Here is a 22,229-nt window from a genome sequence, read left to right as displayed (position 1 = left end):
CGTTTGCCTGTCTTTCCTCACGGTCTCACTACACACTGTCTCTGTTTGTAATCCAGCAGCTCCATCACTCTGGTTCCCATCCCCACCAAATCAGTTTAAACTCTCCCCGGCAACTCTAGAAAACCTGCCTGCAAGGACAGTGTTCCTCTCTGGGTCCAGAAGTGATGAAGTCTGTATAGCTCCAAGCCATAATGATAATATTGTTTTTATTTTCTTTCATAAACCTACACATTACTTGTTATATAAAGGCTTTTACAGATAGATTATCTTATTGGTAGAAATATTAAGGTCACAAACCACTTTGACTTGTTTGGGCATTTTCTAATATCATCCAGCAATATTGTGGTTTAGAACACACCCGCAGGGCATTCTATCTCCTTTCACTTTTGTTACCACTTACCTTTGTCTTGGCATTTGGTATCCACATTCCTGATGAAAATGGAAACAAACGCCAAGATCCTACATCTTTTGATAAATTATTAATCATGGCAAATTTTGTAAATGCTGCATAAAGTGGCAATTTCCTTTTCCTGGGATCCAGTCCAATAAATTGCAAAGCTCTTATCCAACATCTAAGCCAGAGGATTTTCTAACTATTGTTTCTATCCGTCACTAATGGAACATCTTGGATTGATGTTGGCAATATATGCATACATAAACTTCTTTTCATTGCTTTACCAAAGATTTTTAGTCTGAATATTTTGATACACCTTAAACTGAGTCAATGCAGTCGTGTCATTTGTTGCCCATACTGTGCCATTTCCTTTGTCACCCTTTGTGTGTGCTCTGCGTCAAGAAATACATTTCTATTCATATTCTGTGACAATCTGCTGTCTTCACAACATAAGCTTTCAAAGACTGCTGCATGTGAAATTTAGAACACAAGTGATGGAAATCTGTGAAGCGAGGTACAATATTAATATTTCTGGTTAATAAGGTTTATTAGATGCCAGATCACCATCTGTAACATTAACTCTGTCTCCCTCTCCTTAAACCTGTGGGGTGTTTTCAGTACTTCTGTGTGGTTTTGAAATAAAATGACTTAGAGTTGCTGCTCTGAGTAATTACTTCCTCCATGTTTTGTGTCACTTTGTGCTGGGCAGACTGTTATTGGGCTTTGTTGGGGTTAGTGTCCCGCGATTGAGGGAGGTACAGTTCCCATACCAGGCAGTGATGCAGCCAGTCAGCGTGCTCTCAATTGTGCCCCTGTAGAAAGTTGTTAGAATTACATGAGCACTCGGCAGAAACAACACTCAAATACGCACTGATGATGTCACCTCGGCTGGTGACATCATGTTTACGACCTAATCCCCAGGTTCGGTGAACAACCCTACAAATATAATTTCTATTTGAAACTGCCAATATTATCAGATGGTCCATGAAGTTTTAGGGTTGAGGATTGCATTTACTGGAAATTTTTTTACCGCAGGGTCTTGGCCCGTTAGAAGCATTTAAAGTAAAGATGGACATATTTTTAAAAAGTTGGGGGGGCTGAAGACCATTGGGGTCAGACAAAGAGGAGGAGATGAGGTTTAGGGTGGAGTAGATCAACCATGATGACACTGAGTGGTGGGACGGGCTGGAGGGTCCAGGGGGTCTATTCGTGCTCCTATTTCCCTCTCTTCTTGTGGAACTCCCTTCTGAGCAGCATTGTTTGAGTTAATGCACCACAGGGAGCCAGTGGTTCAAGGATGCAGTTTACCACCACTTCATTTACAATCAGTAGAGACAAAAGTGCTGGCTTTTCCAGCAATGCTTACATTCCAGAAACTGAATAAACAAAACTGAAAATAATTTACAGGGCTTTATGCAGAGTGTGGAAAAGAGAATATATGGCCTACTTAAGGGAGCTGGGATAGACTCGATGGATTTTATGTCTTGATAAATTTATATTGAATGTTTATATCCAAGCCAATATGTATTTCATAAATGTCATGAGCTTGCCGCTAGGCCACATTGGGATCTTGTTCTCATCCAATTGGCTGCTGCATTTCCTCGATTACAACACAAGCTAAACTTCAATAAAACACTCTGCTGGCTGCAAAGCACTTTTGAACGTTCCAAGATTATGCAAGGTGCTAAATGTTTTTTTTGTCATTTTTTTTCACTACGTTAAACATGTAGGTCAGTTATTTCAACTTATTCTCAGTTAAGAGTTCAAACAGCATAAATGATGCAAGGAGCAGGACAATGTTTTTCATTTAGGGGCACCACATTCCGTATTCCTGTGCTGTTCCGTTCCGTTTTTTGGTGTTCTAAATAGAACCTATTATATATTCTTACATTGAGACAGCTAACGTACGGCTCCAGTGAATTTGGATTAACTCTGAGTAGTTTTAGCAGTGTGTGATTTTTACTTTCTCTTGTGTGGGCATCCTGTAATAAATCCATTCATTTACTTATAGTTTGAGTGATCTTTTTTCAAAGAATGCTTTTAATTTATGAACCATTTCCAAATATTTAAACCTCCTTCAATCATCAGATAGTTATGGTGAGGGATTTCAGATTTCCAGATGCAATAATAGCTTGTCTCTGTGTCGCACCTCTGATGCAGAAAATGCCACAAAGTGTCAGAGCACTGCAAACTTCAGTGGAGGCCAAGGAGTACTCCAAAGGTTCCCAACCTGATGTCCATAGACTCTTTGCTTAATGGTGTTGATCCATGTCATAAAGAAGATTGGAAACCCCTGACCTACTCCCACCTTGATGAAAAGCGACACACTGATTGCCGTCATTGGCATCAGTGCCGGGTTAGAAAGGATGTATGGTGAGATTGGCAAGGAATAAGTTGGGGAAACTAACTCTAATGGGCTTCTACCCTTGATCATAGACTTATCATGATGAGCTTCCCGTTTCTTCAGAGGTACAAGCACAAGATGTCAAGGCAACATCCAGACTCCAAGCACTGGCATCTGGGATATTCTCCCATTGAGGGATCATGAGGCTCAGGTAGGCAACTTGATCAGTTTGGGCGAGTTGGGCCGAAGGGCCTGTTTCTGTGCTAAATAGCTCCATAACTGTATGAATCTAAAACAAGCTGCTTGAGGAACACAGCCAGTCAGGCAGCAATTGTGGAGGCAAAGGGATAGCCGATGTTTCAGGTCAGGACTGACTGAGACTGTAAGGGGAGATAATCACTATAAGGAGGAATGGGGTAAGGCAAGTGACAGGTGGATCCAGGTGAGGAAATCTAGATCGACAGATGGAGTAAGGTGGCTGTTGGAAGAGTTACGGAATCTGGGAAGTGGAAATGAAAGAATGGGGACTAGATAGGAACAATGGGGAATCAGATAGGGGACCCAATGGGTTGAGTATGTGGATAACAGATGGATGGAATAGGCGAGGAAGTGTAAAGTTTAGTAAGTTTCTATGAGATCTCCCCATATTCTTGTAAACATCATATATATCTACTCAATCCTTCTAAATTCTAATGAGTGTAACCTCTGCTCATCTTCAGAACTGTCATCCCTGGACCCAGTCATGTGAATCTTCACTGCCTTCCCCTTATGGCAGTTACTCCCGTCTTTTGGGTAAGGAGATCAAAACTATTCCATGTGTAGTTTCACCAAGGCAATATGCAAATGCAAAATTTCCTCCCTCCTCCTATCATTCCTCGCATAATGAAGGCTAACATCACTTTAGGATGTAGTTGTTAATGAGATTCAAGATTAGTTTAGCAGGAGAAGCCATAGAGTGGTAGCAGATGGTTGTCTCTCTGACTAGGGACTAGTGGAGTGCCACAGGGAATGGTGCTGGGTCTATTGTAGTTTGTCAACGATATCAACAATCTGGATGATAATGTGGTTAACCAGAGCTTGAGGGTGTAGTGGATAGCAAGGAAGGTTTTCAAAGCCTGCAGCATGATCTGGACCAGCTAGAAAAAAAGGGCTAAAAAATAGCAGATGGAATTTAATGCAGACAAGTGTGAGGTGTTGCATGTGGAAAGAGCCAATCAGGGTAGAATTTACACAATGAACAGCCAGGCACTGAAGAGTGCAGAAGAACAACGGGATCTGGGAATATAGATCCATAATTCCTTGTAAGTGTAGATAGATAGCATTACAAAGAGAGCTTTTGGCACATCAGCCTTCAGAGAAACATAGAAACATAGAAAATAGGTGCAGGAGTAGGCCATTCGGCCCTTCCAACCTGCACCGCCATTAAGTACGATCATGGCTGATCATCCAACTCAGAACCCTGTACCTGCCTTCTCTCCATACCCCCTGATCCCTTTAGCCACAAGGGCCATATCTAACTCCCTCTTAAATATAGCCAATGAACTGGCCTCAACTGTTTCCTGTGGCAGAGAATTCCACAGATTCACCACTCTCTGTGTGAAGAAGTTTTTCCTCATCTCGGTCCTAAAAGGCTTCCCCTTTATCCTCAAACTGTGACCCCTCGTTCTGGACTTCCCCAACATCGGGAACAATCTTCCTGCATCTAGCCTGTCCAATCCCTTTAGAATTTTATACGTTTCAATCAGATCCCCCCTCAATCTTCTAAAATCCAATGAATATAAGCCTAGTCGATCCAGTCTTTCATCATATGAAAGTCCTGCCATCCCAGGAATCAATCTGGTGAACCTTCTTTGTACACTCTCTATGGCAAGAATATCTTTCCTCAGATTAGGGGACCAAAACTGCACACAATACTCCAGGTGTGGTCTCACCAAGGCCTTGTACAACTGCAGTAGTACCTCCCTGCTCCTGTACTCGAAACCTCTTGCTATGAATGCCAGCATACCATTCGCCTTTTTCACCACCTGCTGTACCTGCATGCCCACTTTCAATGACTGGTGTACAATGACACCCAGATCTCGTTGTACCTCCCCTTTTCCTAATCGGCCACCATTCAGATAATAATCTGTTTTCCTGTTATTGCCACCAAAGTGGATAACCTCACATTTATCCACATTAAATTGCATCTGCCATGAATTTGCCCACTCACCTAACCTATCCAAGTCACCCTGCATCCTCTTAGCATCCTCCTCACAGCTAACACTGCCACCCAGCTTTGTGTCATCCGCAAACTTGGAGATGCTGCATTTAATTCCCTCGTCTAAGTCATTAATATATATTGTAAACAACTGGGGTCCCAGCACTGAGCCTTGCGGTACCCCACTATTCACTGCCTGACATTCTGAAAAGGTCCCGTTTATTCCCACTCTTTGCTTCCTGTCTGCTAACCAATTCTCTATCCACATCAATACCATACCCCCAATACCGTGTGCTTTAAGTTTGCACACTAATCTCCTGTGTGGGACCTTGTCAAAAGCCTTTTGAAAATCCAAATATACCACATCCACTGGCTCCCCCCCATCCACTCTACTAGTTACATCCTCAAAAAATTCTATGAGATTCGTCAGACATGATTTTCCTTTCACAAATCCATGCTGACTTTGTCCAATGATTTCACCGCTTTCAAAATGTGCAGTTATCACATCTTTGATAACTGACTCTAGCATTTTCCCCACCACTGATGTCAGGCTAACCGGTCTATAATTCCCTGGTTTCTCTCTCCCTCCTTTTTTAAAACGTGGGGTTACATTAGCCACCCTCCAATCCTCAGAATCTAAAGAGTGTTGAAAATTTATCACTAATGCATCCACTATTTCTTGGGCTACTTCCTTAAGCACTCTGTGATGCAGACCATCTGGCCCTGGGGATTTATCTGTCTTTAATCCCCTCAATCTACCTAACACCATTTCCCTACTAACATGTATTTCCCTCAGTTCCTCCATCTCACTAGACCCTCAGTCCCCTACTATTTCCGGAAGATTATTTATGTCCTCTTTAGTGAAGACAGAACCAAAGTAGTTACTCAATTGGTCTGCCATGTCCTTGTTCCCCATGATCAATTCACCTGTTTCTGACTATAAGGGACCTACATTTGTCTTAACCAATCTTTTTCTTTTCACATATCTATAAAAGCTTTTACAGTCAGTTTTTATGTTCCCTGCCAGCTTTCTCTCATAATCTTTTTTCCCTTTCCTAATTAAGCCCTTTGCCCTCCTCTGCTGGACTCTGAATTTCTCCTAGTCTTCAGGTGTGCCACTTTTTCTGGCTAATTTGTATGTTTCTTCTTTGGAATTGATACTACCCCTAATTTCCCTTGTCAGCCATGGGTGCACTACCTTCCCTGGTTTATTCTTTTGCCAAACTGGGATGAACAATTGTTGTAGTTCATCCATGCGATCTTTAAATGCTTGCCATTGCATATCCACCGTCAACCCTTTAAGTATCATTTGCCAGTCTATCTTAGCTAATTCACGTCTCATGCCTTCAAAGTTACCCTTCTTTAAGTTCAGAACGTTTGTTACTGAATTAACTATATCACCCTCCATCCTAATGAAGAATTCCACCATATTATGGTCACTCTTACCCAAGGGGCTGCACACAACAAGATTGCTAACTAACCCTTCCTCGTTGCTCAATACCTAGTCTAGAATGGCCTGCTCTCTAGTTCATAAATCAAGGCATTGAGTACAGGAGTTGGGATGTTAGGCTGATGTTGTATAAGACATTGGTGAGGCCAAATTTGAAGTATTGTGTAAAATTCTGGCCACTTACTTAGAGGAAAGTTATCAATAAGATTGAAAGAGACATGGAAAATTTACAAGGACCTGAGTTAAAGGGAAAGGTTCAATAGGTTAATACTTCATTCCCAAGGGAGCAGGAGGATGAGGAGAGATTTGATAGCAGTATACAAAATTATGAGGGGTACAGATAGGGTAAATGCAAGCAGGCTTTTTCCACTGAGGTTGGGTGAGACTCGAACTAGAGGTCATAAGTTAAAGGTGAAAGGTAAAATATTTAAGGGGAACCTCAGGGAGAACTTCTTCACTCAGAGGGTGGTGCAAGTGTGGAACAAGCTGCCAGTGGAAAGTGTGGATGTGGATTTGATTGAGAAGTTTGGATAACTGCATGGATTTGTGGGACATGGAGGATTATGGTACCGGTGTGGGTCGATGGGGCAGTTCAGCAAAGACTAGACGGGCTGAAGGTCCCGTTCAGTACCATAGTGCTCTATTGTCTCTTTCCATAATTGCTTACCACATCTCATGTGACGTGTGTATAATCATACTCAGATTCCTTTAACAATCACCACTACGCAGTCTTCCACTGTTTAGCAAGTATTTTACATTTACGTGCACCAAGGTGGGTGACCTCACATTCTTTCACCTTTCGAAATCTCTTTACACCTTCCTCACTATCCACAATCCTACTTAATCTAACGTTGTCAGCAAACTTGGAATTCTGACATTTCGTCCCCTCAGACAAATGCTTAAAATAGATCGTAAATAGCTAGGTCCTCAGCACTGATCACGATGATAACTCACTAATCACAGCTTGGCACCCTGACTAATAATCCACTCCTCTGCTCGTGCCACTACATGTGCTAATCAACCTTCTGGACATCCAGATGCAGCAAGATTGACACCAAGATTGGGGGCGTAGTGCACAGCGAGGAAGACCATCAGAGCTCGTAGTAGGTTCTGGATCAGCTGGAGAAATGGACTGAAAAATGGCAGATGGAATTTAATGCAGACAAGTGCGAGGCATTGCACTTTGGCAGGACCAGTCCGGGTAGGTCTAGACAGTGAATGGTAGGGCACTGAGAAACATAGGTCCATAATTCATTGAAAGTGGTGGCATAGGGTCATAAAGAAAGCTTTTGGACATTGGCCTTCATAAATCACAGTACTGAGTACAAGAGATGGGGTCTATAAGATTTTGGCGAGGCCTAACTTGGAGTATTATGTGCACTTTTGGTCATCCACCTGCAGGCAAGATTGAAAGAGTACAGAGAAAATTTACAAGGATGTTACTGGGACTAGAGGACCTTAATTATAAGGAAAGATGGAATAGGTTAGCACATTTTTCCCTGGACTGTAGAAGATTGAGAGGAGATTCGATAGAGGTATACAAAATTATGAACGGTATAGATAGGGTAAAAGCAAGCAAGCTTTTTCTACTGAGGTTGGGTGGGACTGAAACTAGAGGCAAATGAGTTAAGGGTGAAAGCTGAAAAGTTTAAGGGGAACATGAGGGGGATCTTCTTTACTCAGAGGGTGGGTGAGAGTGTAGAATGAGTTGTCAGCACAAGTGGTGCATGCGAGCTTGATCTTGACGTTTACATGAAATTTGCCTAGGGTACATAGATGGCAGGGTTATAGAGGGCTATGATTCGGGTGCAGATTGATGAGAGAAGGCAGTTTAAATGCTTTAAATGTTTCAGCATGGACTAGATGGACCAAAGTGCCCGTTTCAGTGACTCTGTGACTCTATGCACCACATCTACTTGCTAATCTTTAAAAAAGGGTGTTCTTTTGTTACATTCTCATGAAGGAGTCCAGCATTTATCCTCTCATTGACATTAAATTAACACATTGATATGTTTGATACTTTCCCTTTTAACAAATAAAAGCTTCAAAGGATCCCTGAAGTTCTACCTGGAAAATAATTTAAAATTATTTTCACCAATAAAACTATGCTGATACTATACTCCAACTGTGCAGAATTTATGTTTTCAGTCATTATGCTTAAGGAATGATGCACATACACTTTAATAATAAAGTTACTTTGAAATTTGATCTTTTAAAGTGTTCTTAGAGAGCACGGACTTGTCCTGTTTGTGGGATGTCGATGTCAGTCATGGATCTGAAGTGGAAAAGGCTGGATTAAAATCAATACAAAAGGAATAAGCATAAGCCCCGGAATAAAAGAAAACAGGAGCAGGAGTAGGTCACCAAATCCCTCAAACCTGCTCAGCTATTCAGCTGGCTGACCTTCCCCAGGCCTCACCACTTCTGTGATAGTTCAAAGCAGCCCCTATTTCTGAAACCGTTCAGAAATTTTAAGTCCAAATACACCAAAAGATCTTGCCTCCATAACCATCCGGTGCGGAGAATTTCAGAGATTCACCGCACTTATCCAACCCCTCATCTTGTAACTACAGTATTTTGTATAAGTCTTATGCACATGTAATAAAAAATTCAGTAAAGTGAAGATGCTTTCAAAAATAATGAAAAGTTACTAAATATCAAAAAAAATTACAATAAGGAGCTGTAAACAGTAAAAAAAATCTAAATCAAATAATTATTTGCTGAGACCACCCTTTGCTTTAAACCTTCAATTCATCAATTCTGTAAGGTACACTATCATGCAGTTTTATAAGAAAATCAGCTGGTAGGTTGTTCCAAACATCTTGGAGAACTTGTACAGTTCTTCTGGAGACTTTTGCTATCTTGCTTGCTTCTCTTTCTCTAGGTAATCCCAGACAGACTCAATGATGTTGAGATCAGGTCTCAGTGGAGGCCATACCATCTGAAATCCTGTAAAAAATCTAGGGTGCCTAAGAGATTTACACAGTTCTGTATGTCCTTTTGTTAGAGACTTTCACAAAGGGAGAAACATTGCAATATCTACCTAGTCAAGCCCCCCCAGCAGATCATTTATGTTTCAAAAACTATGCACAGTACTCTACATACAACTTCATCAACCCCCGGTCCAATTATTATGGACTCCTCACAGAGTCATAGAACATGACAGCACATAAACAGGCCCTTCAGCCCATCTAGTCCATGCCCTGGTCCCATCCTCTATTTCTAATCTCCAAACAAAGGCCAATATTCCACTTGCATTGCTAAATGCCAGTTGCACTTACATGCTAATTTTTGTAATTCATGCACAAGAATGCAAAGACCACTTTGTTCTCTGCTCAGTATGGGGTAAAACCCAAAAAGTGATCATGATCACCGAAGTAAAAATATTGATTTTGTCACAGATGTAATTAACGAAGGTCCACAATGAACCTGTAATTGTTATTACCTCTTCAATTTAACTGAAACTTAGGCACCTCTGATGCAATCACTTCTTAATTAGGGAAAATTTCTAAACAACAACAGAGAATGGGGAAAAAAATGAACAAAAAAAGGGCAAAAGATTAAGCCCTGATCATTGCAAATATGGCCACCATCTCCATCATCCATTCCATTGTGCATAGTTCAATTCAAATGAAGGTAATAGAATCTATGTTTATTAATTGAGCACAGGGCTCTGCTGCCATTACATAGAAAGTTGAAAAATAAGTGATTGGCCATTTGAAACAAGTGAGAAGAAACTTCGTCCAAGACATAAAATAATCTGCAGATGCTGGGGTCAAAGCAACTTCCTTCAAGGCTGGGCGAATTTTCTAAGTCTTTACCCAGGAGGACTGTGAAAGCTTGTTAACCGAGTACACTGAAGATGGATGATCAATATATTTTTAGAAATCAAGGGAAAGAGGGATATGGAGCTTATGCAGGAAAGTGGAGCTGAGGTAAAAGATAATGAGATGATGAAATAGCAAGCAGAATGAGGCATCAACTCCTGATTCTATTTTTTTTTAGTTTCTTGTATTGTGCAACTGCAACTACTGCAAATGATGGCCAGATTTTCCAGTCTGTGATGGTATCTGCTGAAAACCAATTAATTATGCATTTCAAAGCAACCCAGTGGTTGTCCAAATGAATGGAGGTCTACGTTCTAACTGTCTGCCAAAGTTTTTTTAACTGAGGATCACACACTATCACGAAAATGTCAGCCAAACCTTCAGTAAAGGGCTGTATGTATTCCAGCCACAATAATCACAAAGCCGTGATGCAAGACAGATTGTGTCACTGGGCCAGGGAGACTAACAGAGGGATCAGATGTGAAAAGAGGCTGCTAAGTAAACCTACTTCCATTTGACACCTGCTACAACGTGTCCCAAACTATGTGAATGACTTGAGATAAGTCTCTGGTCCCAGCGAAAAACCAGTTTGATTGTAGTGAACTATAACCAAGAGTTTAAGAAGTGCAGATTGAGTGGGCGGGGGGTGGGGATGTGTGGTAAAAATCTAGGGGTCCAAGTCGATAGCTCCCTGAAGGTGCTACACTGGTTGATAGGGTGGTAAGGAAGGCGTATGGCATGCTTACTTATGTTAACGTGGCAATGGGTTCATGAGCCAGGAAGTTATATTACATCTTTATAAAACTCTGGTTGGGCTGATTTGGAGTACTGCCTTTATTTCTGTCACCCCATTACAGGAAAGGTGTGGAAGCTTTGGTGAGGGTGTAGAAGAGGTTTACCTGGATTAAAGGGCACGAGCTACAGCATACAGAGAGTTTGGACAAATTAGGGTCATTTTCTCTGGAGCACCAGAGGCTGAGTGAAGACCTGATAGAAGTTTATGAGGTTAAGAGAGGCACAGATCGAGTATCCTGTTGATATCTTTTCCCCAGGTTCAAATGTCTCATCTTAGAGAGCATGCATTTAAGATGAGAGGGAACCAGTTCAAAAAAGATGTGCAGAGCAGGGCAAGTTTTTTATTCGGAGAGTTCCGGGTGCTTGGAGTGCGTTGCCAGGATGGTGGTGGTGGCAAATATGACAGAGGTGGTTAAGAGGTTCCTAGAAAGGCACATGAATGTGCAGAGAATGGAAAATACAGACGTTGTGTAGAGAGAAGGGTTTCATCTAGTTTGGTGACTAATTGCTAGTTTAAATACTTTGACACAACATTGTGGACTGAAAGGCGTGTTCCTGAGCTACTCTGTTTTATCTTCTGTGTTCTGTGAGGTTTCCCCTTGCAGATGGAGATTTCTTCTCTCATAGATCTTTGGAATCCTCTATCCCCGAGAATGTGGAGACACAGTAATTGAAGGTACAATCAGTGACCACTTTATTAGGTGCATCTGTACACCTCGTTAATGCAAATATTTAATCAACCAATCATGTGGCAGCAACTCAATGCGTAAAAGCATGTAGACATGGTTAAGAGCTTCAGTTGAAGGAGGGATTTGAACTGTTGATTGGTGGTGCAGGCTGTGAATGGTGGGAAATGGTGTAGTTTCAGGTAGTGGGGAGGATCTGAAAAATGAACTGCAAATGGAGAGTGTGGGAGGAGGTTAGAACGAAGTTGAATCTAAATCTGGAAAATGGAAAAATATTGGAATGATTTCAAGTCATGGGAGAGGAAGAGTGGGATATTTTGAATAAAAGAAAGGAGACTTTGTTATTGTTTAAATTTATCCCAAAACAGCCTTCTTTTATTAATCCCATTAAATTAACTACATAGTTAAAATCTGCTATCAGGAATATAGATTGTGCTTGTACTTTAAGATGAAGGAATGTGTTAATCGTTTGTAAGGATAAGAACCAGTGTGAGAAAGCATTATGACTGATGACTTTACTTGGCAAAAAGATGACATCTATGTTGCCAAATGAAATTAGAGGTACTAGGGGTGTTATCACGGGCGTTATAGTGGAAATTTTGATAGAGGTTAAATCTCATTTATTGGAGGCAAGGTTAGGAAGTAAAGAGATTGCAAGTGGTCAGAAATGGGGAAAAGATGAATAGCTATCAGTATTGAAATATTTTGCTGAGGTAAAGCTTCCTGATAAAGTTAGTTTGGGGTATGTTTATATTCCACCACTGTTTAGATGTTACAAATGTCAGAGATTTGGGGCATGTTGTGGTAGTAGGTTGAGGGAACGTAAGTATGAAGACTGTGAAGAAGGTGTAAAGTTTAATTGTTGTAATTGTGGAGGAGAACATAAAGCAGCTTAGAGGATGTGAAGTGCTTAAGAAGGCAGCTGAAGTTCAACAGGTTAAAGTACAGTTAGGTGCCTCGTATGCAGAGGCCTTGTAAAAAGTTAAACCAAATGTTACCAGTCAGAGAACAGAAAGTGAAGTCAGTGGCTTCATGTCAACATCACAGTTCTCTTACTAAAGATACTTTACTAGTTGATAAAATGAAGTTTGTAATGTATATAATGTGGTGAATTGTACTGCTCAGACATCTAGTCATATTGAGAAGATTAAAACTATTGTGAAAGCTACTGATAAGTATCTTGGTATGTCTAGTTACATGGGAAGCTGTAATTGAAGCTTTGATGGATGGGGTATCTGTATTTCAGTCTCCTTGTAAATGTACGTCATGGGATTAAGAATATTGCAGTGGAATGTTGGAAGCCTGATTCCCAATGGTTAAGACTTCAAGTTTGTTTTTGGTTTATCAAATCCTCCTGTTATTATATGTATTCAGGAAACCGGTTGTTGCCACATTTGTTTTTCTTTGCAGGATTATTTTGTAATTAGGCATGATACGTTAGTTGGTAAAGGGGGTGGCGTTGCAAGTTTTATAAGGGAAGGGATAAGAGTTGTGGATGTGAATGAAGTACAATGAGGCACTTGCAGTAGAAATATTCGATTCAACAGTTAGGGGTATTAAAGTGGTAAATTTTTACAACCCTTGTGGAAAGTTTTTGATTTTGTCAGAAAATATATGTAGCTCTAGCTCACTAAGGGTTGTATGTTGTGGGGATTTTAACATAATTCACTGTGGGGCTATTTGAAAAATGATGGTAATGTTTCGATTGTAGAAGAACTTGTAGATAATTCTCATCTTGTGGTCTTAATGATGGGAGGGGTATGAGATTTAATGTTCATAATAGTTCTGAAATTGCTGTAGATTTAACTTTAGTTTTGAACATTCTGGTGTGAATGAGTGGGACGTCATGGCAGATGAAACCTCCAGGAGTGATAATTTTCCTATATATATAACTTTGGGTTTGGATTTATTTAGAGGACAGGAGGCTACTTTTAGGAGGCGGAATTTTGGTAATGCAAATTGGGCAAAGTTTAAGGTTTTATGTGATGAATGTCTGTCAGGGCTGAATGTTGAGGAAGATGTGAATTTCTGTAATGAACGATTATGTCACATTATTTTTCAAACTGCGTTGGAAGTGATTCCTATTAAAAATGGCATTAATAGGAGAAAGGCCGTATCATGGTGGACGGAGGGGTGTGCAGGGGCAATTATGGAGAGAAATAAGGCATTTAGGAAAGTTAAGAAATATCACTCTTCAAGTGATCTTATTGTGTATAAAAGGACACAGGCCGTGGTAAGAAAAGTGGTGAAAATTGCGAGAAAGGTTTCCTGGAGGTCATATTGTGATAGTATTAGTAGGGATATTAAACTTGGAGCTGTTTGGGGGGTGGCGGGGAGGATTCATAGGGTAATAACATTCCAGTATTGATGAAAGATTGTAATACAATTGTTACTGAAATAGAGAAGGTTGAGTTACTAGCTCAGTCATTTGCTGTAATTCATAATCAAGAAAATTTAACTAAAGGAGTTAAACAATGTAGGAATAAGGTTCTAAGTGAATACCCTGATGTGTTGGAAGCAGCTGTAGCAATGATAGTATCAGTGTTGTAGAGTTTTCTTTGTGTGAATTTAAGAAAGTTATTGATAGTACAGGCCACATGGCTCCAGGAAATGATGATATATGTTATTGTATGGTTAAACATATGTCTGACAACTCTCAAGATAATAAATTTTTTGATTCATATTTGGAACTTAAACCATCTTTTCCCTTCATGGAAAAAAGCAGTAGTAGTACCTATACTAAAATCTGGGAAAACCCCATTGGATCCTTTTAGTTATAGACCAATATCATTAATGTCCCAGTTCTGTAAACTTATGGAATGTAAGGTAATAGAGCAGTTATATTTTGGAAAAGAGAGGTGATACAGCGATATATCAGAGCAGATTTCAGAAAGATAGAATGACATTGGATTCAGTTTTGTGTTTGGAAGATGATATTAAGAAAGCCCAGGTCAATAAGTTGTAATAGCAGTAATTTTGATACTGAAAAAGCATATGATGTGCTATGGAGGGAAGGTCCTTACCTTAAATTAAGGAAATTGGGAGTGAGAGGAAGGTTATATAATTTTGAACTTTTTTATTTGGACGGTCTATGCAGGTAAGGATGGGTAAGGTATATTCGGGCTCCTATGAGATAGAGAATGGGACCCTGCAAGGCAGTATTTGTAGCCCTTTGTTGCTTAATATTATAATTTAATGATATTTTCTTTGAGATAGGTACTGGGGTGGGTGAATCACTTTTGTAGATAATGGAGCTTTAATTTAATTTATTTTGTAGATAATGGATTCGTAGTAGAAATTTCAATTTAAATGTATATAGGATGCAATTAGTAATCAATCAGGTTAAACTGTGGGGTTTTAAACTTTCGGAAGCTAAAACCCAAGTTATGTGTTTTACAAAGGGGATCAATAGACCTGCATTTGAATTTGGAAATTGTATGGTCAAACTCTTAATGTGTCAGTGGTAAGATTTCTCATCATGTGGCTGGATAATAAGCTGATATGGAAGCACCATACCAGCAAAATAATTGATAAATGTAAAGGAGCACTAAATACCCGCTTCATCTTCAAAGTTACAATGTTTGGACGTGACACAAGCACAGGCTTTAGGACTGTTTTGTGGTGCAGTAAGGTAGTCTTCTGTTTCGACTTTACTGATGGAAATGGGACAATTACCTTTACAGTTGCAGAGGTTGAAGTTGATATTCAGATACAGGATTAATCACTTAAATTTGAGGGGCCAGAGAAATGATCACCCTGTTAAGTGTGTTGGAAGACTGTTGGGAACATCACAAGAAGAGTGCTTTTAGGTTTGGGTGGCTGGGTTCTTATCACGCGAGGAATATGGGTTTACTGGTTTACGTAATATGTCCCATTGTAGCTTTCTCGGTAACCCCACCTTGGTTTTTTCCAATGACCTTAGTTGATTTTGGGTTACATGATTTAATAGTCTAAGGATCTTGGTATGCCTGAGGCTCATCACATGTTAAGGAAAATTATGATATATGAGGTATTAACCATTTTTACTGATGGATCAAAAATTAGTATAACTGGGAAAGTTGAACAGGTTGATTGTTTAGATACATATATCCAAAGATAAAAACTCTTGCTCTTTTCTTTCACCAAGCCTGTGAACCTGGCTGTTCAGCAAAAAAAAAACTATCTTTTATTAGTGCATTTTGGAGCCAAAATAGATCCTTTGATTCAACCCTCCTCTCCCCCTCGTTTTTTTTCCATCTTATCTAGGGTCATATCTTTGGGTTATGACATCGCAGCAAAAATAACCATTCAAAAATATTAAAAACAAGATAAAAAGTGAATTAAACTATTAAATGTTGATGCTTCCTGAAATAAAATAGACAATGAAGCAAAAGAAATTCAGTTATAATTGGCATAAGCACGTTGACATAAAAGGGACTAAGCATCTATGGGGGTTATCCTGTCTGCCCAAGGCAAATTTGACAGAAGTATAGTGAAGTACAGTATAGTTTCTCTGGGAAATCTAACTAACACAGATCTGATCTTTTGCCCAGTGAAATATTTTTCTAAAACAATCTTGTGTCCTTGAGTGTTTAAATAGAATCACAGAGCACCAAAGAAGGCTGTTCAACCCATCATGATTTTTGACAGCTCTTATCTATCTGATTAGTGTCATTACTTTGTAATTTATATCCAGTTCTCCTCCGAAATGTTGAGATTGAATGAGTTCCCAACAGACTTCCAGCCAAAGCATTCCACAAGAACTTGTTGAGTGAGAAGATATTTGTAAATTCCATTTAGTTCTTTTCATTAGTTATTTAGAAACTCTGCTACTTGGCTGTCAATCCTCCTGTCAATGGGAATAGTTATTTTTTTCTTACACTGTTGAAGCCCCATTAAACTATGAATATCTCTGCTAAGTTGACCATGATAAATTCTTTTCTAAATCTTCCAAACTCTCAGGCTCCACAATAGCTCTCAGACTGACTTTTGTCCCACTCCTTCCCCACCCTTCACAATCCTCATATTGACTTTTGCTGTGACACGAATGGAGATCACCAGCACTCAATCTATCAGAGGCTGAGCTTCTATCAAACTGCTCACAACATAGGGCAGATACTCCTGGTGCATCCTTTCCACTTACAGGCCTAGCCTATCGAGAATCCTTGAAGACTGAGTCTTACCCTTGACAAACAAGGTTGATCAGAAGTCTGGTAGTCAAAGCCCGATTGCCAAAGCCCAAGCTCTGAATCTGAAGTTCACTGTTGGAGGTCTGTTTTCCATGAGTTTGCTGGAGACCCGGAGGCCTGTCCTGGGGTTGGAGGAATGTCTATGTTGGGCTGGATGGGTGGTAGAGAGGAACAGGCTTGTTTTGTTGTTATTATTTTGATGTATGTTGTGTTATAGAATCATAGAGGCCAAGAACATTACAGCACAGAAACAGGCCCTTTGGCCCATCTAGTCTGTACCAAGCCAATAATCTGACTAGTTCCATTTACCAGCAGCTAGACCGAAGCCCTCCATCCCACTCCCATCCATGTACCTTCCCAAATTTCTCTTAAACGGTGAAATTGAGCCTGCATCCAACACTTGCGCTGGCAGTTTGTTCTACACTCTCACCACCCTCTGAGTGAAGAAGTTCTCCCTCATGTTGCTCTTTTCTTTTTCAATCTTTTTATTAATTTCAAAACATAGAAACAAAACATAGCAATAATACAAATAGTAGGAGATATATTGTTACACTTAAAAAAGTAATTGCAAAACCAAATAGTGTAAATTAACAAAGCTCCCAATCATATAGAACTAACAATGGATAATACAAAGCAAAAAAAAAAAACTGGAAAAAAACATGAAAAAGAAAACAAAACAAAACAAACCCCATCCCCAAAGAAAAGCAGAGTTAATCAACTAAACTAAAAGACTTGGGTGGTACTAAGAACTTAAAAATGGGAAAGAAGAAAACCTTAGTGTCGACGACTCCAATCCTCTCCACCAACAGTACAGAGAGATAAAACAAGTTTGGAAATGATCAAATTACATCAAGTGAAAATGCTGAATGAATGGCCTCCAAGTTTTTTCAAACTTAATGGAAGGGTCATAAACCGCACTTCTAATTTTCTCCAAATTCAAACACACCATAGTTTGTGAAAACCAATGAAATACAGTAGGAGGGTTAATCTCTTTCCAATTCAACAAAATGGCTCATATGTCCAAAGATAAACTATCTCGTTATTATTCTTATATTAATCCAATATGTGACAGATGTCATTCCGAGATAGCTTCTTTAACCCACGTGTTTTGGTCATGTCCTTTGTTGGAGAAATATTGGAAAGATATTTTTGATATTAATTCAACGGTCTTAAATATAGACTTACAACCTCATCCAATTACTGCTATCTTTGGATTACCAATGATAGATTTAAATAATTTAACCTCTTCATCACGTAGGATGATTGCATTTCTTACTTTAATGGCCTCATGTTGCTCTTAAACATTTCACTTTTCACCCTTAACCCATTATCACTAGTTGTAATCTCACCCAACCTCTGTGGGGGAAAAAAGCCTACTTGCATAGTCCCACCTAGTCGGTGGGACTAGGTGAGAGTAGGAGTTCGGCACAGACTAGAAGGGCCGAGATGGCCTGTTTCTATGCTGTAATTGTTATATGGTTATATGCATTTGCCATAATGCTATTCCTCATAATTTCGTATACCTCTACCAAATCTCCCCTCAGTCTTCTACCTTCTATGGAATACAGTCCTAACCTACTCAACAGTTCCCTATAACTCAAGTCCTCAAGTCCTGGCAACATCCTTGTAAATTTTTTCTGCATTCTTTCAAACTTATTCACATCTTTCCTGTAGGTTGGTGACCAAAACTGCATGCAATACTCCAAATCAGGCCCCATCAATATCTTGCAACACACATCAAAGTTGCTGGTGAACGCAGCAGGCCAGGCAGCATCTCTAGGAAGAGGTACAGTCGACGTTTCAGGCCGAGACCCTTCGTCAGGACTAACTGAAGGAAGAGTGAGTAAGAGATTTGAAAGTTGGAGGGGGAGGGGGAGATCCAAAATGATAGGAGAAGACAGGAGGGGGAGGGATGGAGCCAAGAGCCGGACAGGTGATTGGCAAAAGGGATACGAGAGGATCATGGGACAGGAGGTCCGGGAAGAAAGACAAGGGGGGAAACCCAGAGGATGGGCAAGGGGTATATTCAGAGGGACAGAGGGAGAAAAAGGAGAGTGAGAGAAAGAATGTGTGTATAAAAATAAGTAACAGATGGGGTACGAGGGGGAGGTGGGGAATTAGCGGAAGTTAGAGAAGTCGATGTTCATGCCATCAGGTTGGAGGCTACCCAGACGGAATATAAGGTGTTGTTCCTCCAACCTGAGTGTGGCTTCATCTTTACAGTAGAGGAGGCCGTGGATAGACATGTCAGAATGGGAATGGGATGTGAAATTCAAATGTGTGGCATCCCATTCCCATTCTGACCATCCCAAAGGACCATCCCATTCCCATCCCAAAGGTCTCTGCCCCAAACATCAACTGTTTACTCTTTTCCATAGATGCTACCTGGCCTGCTGAGTTCCTCCAGCATTGTGTATGTGTTGCTTAGATTTCATCACCGAACAGGAGGGGACTGTCTCTGGACTACTGATAATAAGTCTGAATTTTGATCATGAGGTGCAATAATGTGCCTCTCATTCTACCTGATGTTGTTTCACCTTTCAGGTGACCTCCTGGGCATACTTCAGTGAGTTTGAATCGCCGACGTGCTGACTTGATTTTGTTCTGTGGATTACAATGGTCTGTGCAGTGACCTGCTGCTGAAATGAGCCAGTGAGGTGAACAGCATTTACATGACGCTTATCTAAGAAACTTCCTTGTAAAGGGAAAAAAAAACTACACTGTGCAGGAAATATCAGATCAGGCAGCAGCCTTGGAGAGAGAAAGTGTTAGTATTTTAGAGTGATGACTTCCATTAAAACCGTTCAGCAGTCAAATTGAAACATCATTGACTTTTTATATGGGATTCTAGGCAGCAGTTATTTTATTTATTTAGAGATACAGCACGGCAACAGGCCCATCTGGCCTATTACACCCATGCAACCAATTAACCTACTAACCCTTTGGAATATGGGAGGACACTGGAGCACCCGGAGGAAACCCACATGGTTATGGGGAGATTGTATAACCTTCTTGGCTAACATGAGAGTGCACAGTTTTAACGTGCTTGGAAGTAGGTACGGAGGAGATGTCAGGGGTAAGTTTTTTTATGCAGAGAGTGGTGAGTGCATGGAATGGGCTGCCAGCGCAAGTGGTGGAGACGGAAACGATAGGGGCTTTTAAGAGACTCCTGGAAGGTACATGGAGCTTAGAAAAATAAGGGGCTATGGGTAGCCTTAGGTAATTTCTAAGGTAAGCATCTGTTCGGCAGAGCATTGCAGGCTGAAGGGCCTGTATGGTGCTGTAGGTTTTCTATGTTTCTATGTTTCTTACAGACAGTGGCAGGAATTGATCCTGGGCTGCTTGTACTGTAAAGTCTTGCACTACCAAGCCGCCAATGATGTTGAAATACTATTTTCTTTTTCTACACTCACTGGCATTATAGGCAAGGCCAGGGTGTATTAGCTATCCCTGGTAGCTAAGATGACGCTAACTCTCCTCCTTGAGCTGCTGTCATCCTGCTAGTGAAGGTAATCCCATTCTGTTGTAGGAGAGGGAATTCTGGGACTTCAAATGGGCAGCAATAGTGAAGAATTTTCAACAAGGATGGTGTGAGACTGTGAGGAGCAAGGAGGTCGTAGTGTTCCCATGAGCCTGCTGCCCACATTCGTATTGGTGACAGAGAACGTAGCCTTGATAGCTGCCTGGTGTAGCACATTTTGAAGGGGGACACTGCGGCCATGGTGTGGGGTTGGTGGATAGAATTAATCTTTAAAATAGTGGAAGGGATAACGGTTTGGTGAGCTGCTCTCTCTGGGATTCCACTCAGTCATAAAAACTCCATGACTCAAAGAATCATAGTTATTTTTGTTTCAAGCTTTTAAGAGATAATGGAGTGGCAGTCATCCAGACAAGTGGGAAGTATTCCATCACACCATTAATTTGTATTTTGTTGATGGTAGAAAGGAAGTGAGTAACTCAGTGCAGAATACCCAGCTTGAGCTGTATGTGTGTGTGTGCATGTATGTATATATATATTTATGTATGTGTATTTATATGTCATGATGGCCATGTCATAACAAAAGTCCCACATCAACAATATTCTGCAGTTCACTTGCCATCGTCATATTGCTACCATCAGGGAGGAGGTGCCGGAACTTGAAGACGCACACTCGATGTTTTATAAACAGTTTCCTCCCCTCTGCCACCTGATTTATGAACAATCCATGTACCTGTGAATACACCTCACTACTCATTTTTGTATACAATATAAGAAACTGTTTTTAAAATATCGGGAGCTATAGAAAATGTTATAGAAAAGATTGTAAACTGTAACTGCATTAAAATTTTCGTACATGATTTGAAAGGGTTTCACTCACCAGTCGCTGCTGATTTTTGAGAAGTTTTAGCATGTTCTTTTCATAAAAGTTAATTTTGTTCATTTTACTTCAATACAGATGTAGGTTGGGCTGGTTTTGTCGATGTTTCTAAAGAGAACCATTGGTGTTTAGCCATGTAAATAACAGTGAGTTAAGCCTCAGCCCTATTGAATGCAGGCATCTTGGCCAATTCTGTGGACCAAGTCAGACCTGGTGCAGGGTCCACAAACATGTTGATCTCAATATGGATTTTTAAAAGTGAATTGGGAAGCAAAGCAAATTGAATATTATATTCTTTGAATGATTTGCCTTGCATTAATATTTTAAATCATTTATGTTTATGGTGTTTTGGACAAAACTTCATGTCTTACAAACATTTGACTAACTTTTAGTTTTTGAATAGTTATTTCAATTTTATTAAGTTTTAATATTGTTGACTATTGGAAAATTCAGAATACCATTAAACTCCCCCATTGATATAGGTGAAGGTGGAGCGTCACAGTCTGTCAAAGTTTTTGTTAATATTTCTCAGGTGGAGTCTCTGAAATGCACTGCCTACGTGCTGGCTGTGCCACTCAGACTAATGCACTGAAAGATAGGCATCAACGTCAAGTATTGCAGGAGCAAGGGACATTAGGCAGTAATTAGAGGTTATAGGGTCATACAGAATGGAAACCGGCCCTTTGCCCAAATGGTCCATGTTGATGAAGATTCCCATCCAAGCTAATCCCATTTGCCTCAGTTTCATCCAGATCTCTCTAAATCTTTTCTATCCATAAACCTGTTACTTTTTTACCTTTTACCTTGCACCTTTTGTGGCAAGAGACAACGGTTTAATAAGGCAAAGAGAGATACAATCGATACAACTAATATCCATTTATAATCTTCAGAGTTGATTTGTATATAGAACAGTAGTAAACTAAGGAACTCCAGCATCCAAACATATTCTCCAAAGTAACAAAACCATTTCTAGTATATACACAAAACACTGGAGGAACTCAGTTGGTCTG

At 40.2% G+C, this 22,229-nt stretch overlaps 1 protein-coding gene across 4 annotated transcripts in view; it reads right to left on the bottom strand.

The window, feature by feature from the left end:
- The window catches only part of vipr2 (vasoactive intestinal peptide receptor 2), a 198,911-nt gene that overhangs the window by 106,469 nt on the left and 70,213 nt on the right, over positions 1-22,229 (bottom strand). The window lies entirely within an intron of this gene.

The sequence above is a fragment of the Mobula birostris genome, chromosome 3, assembly GCF_030028105.1.
Source record: "Mobula birostris isolate sMobBir1 chromosome 3, sMobBir1.hap1, whole genome shotgun sequence".
Lineage (NCBI taxonomy): Eukaryota > Metazoa > Chordata > Chondrichthyes > Myliobatiformes > Myliobatidae > Mobula > Mobula birostris.
This window is presented reverse-complemented; position numbering and strand designations above follow the sequence as displayed.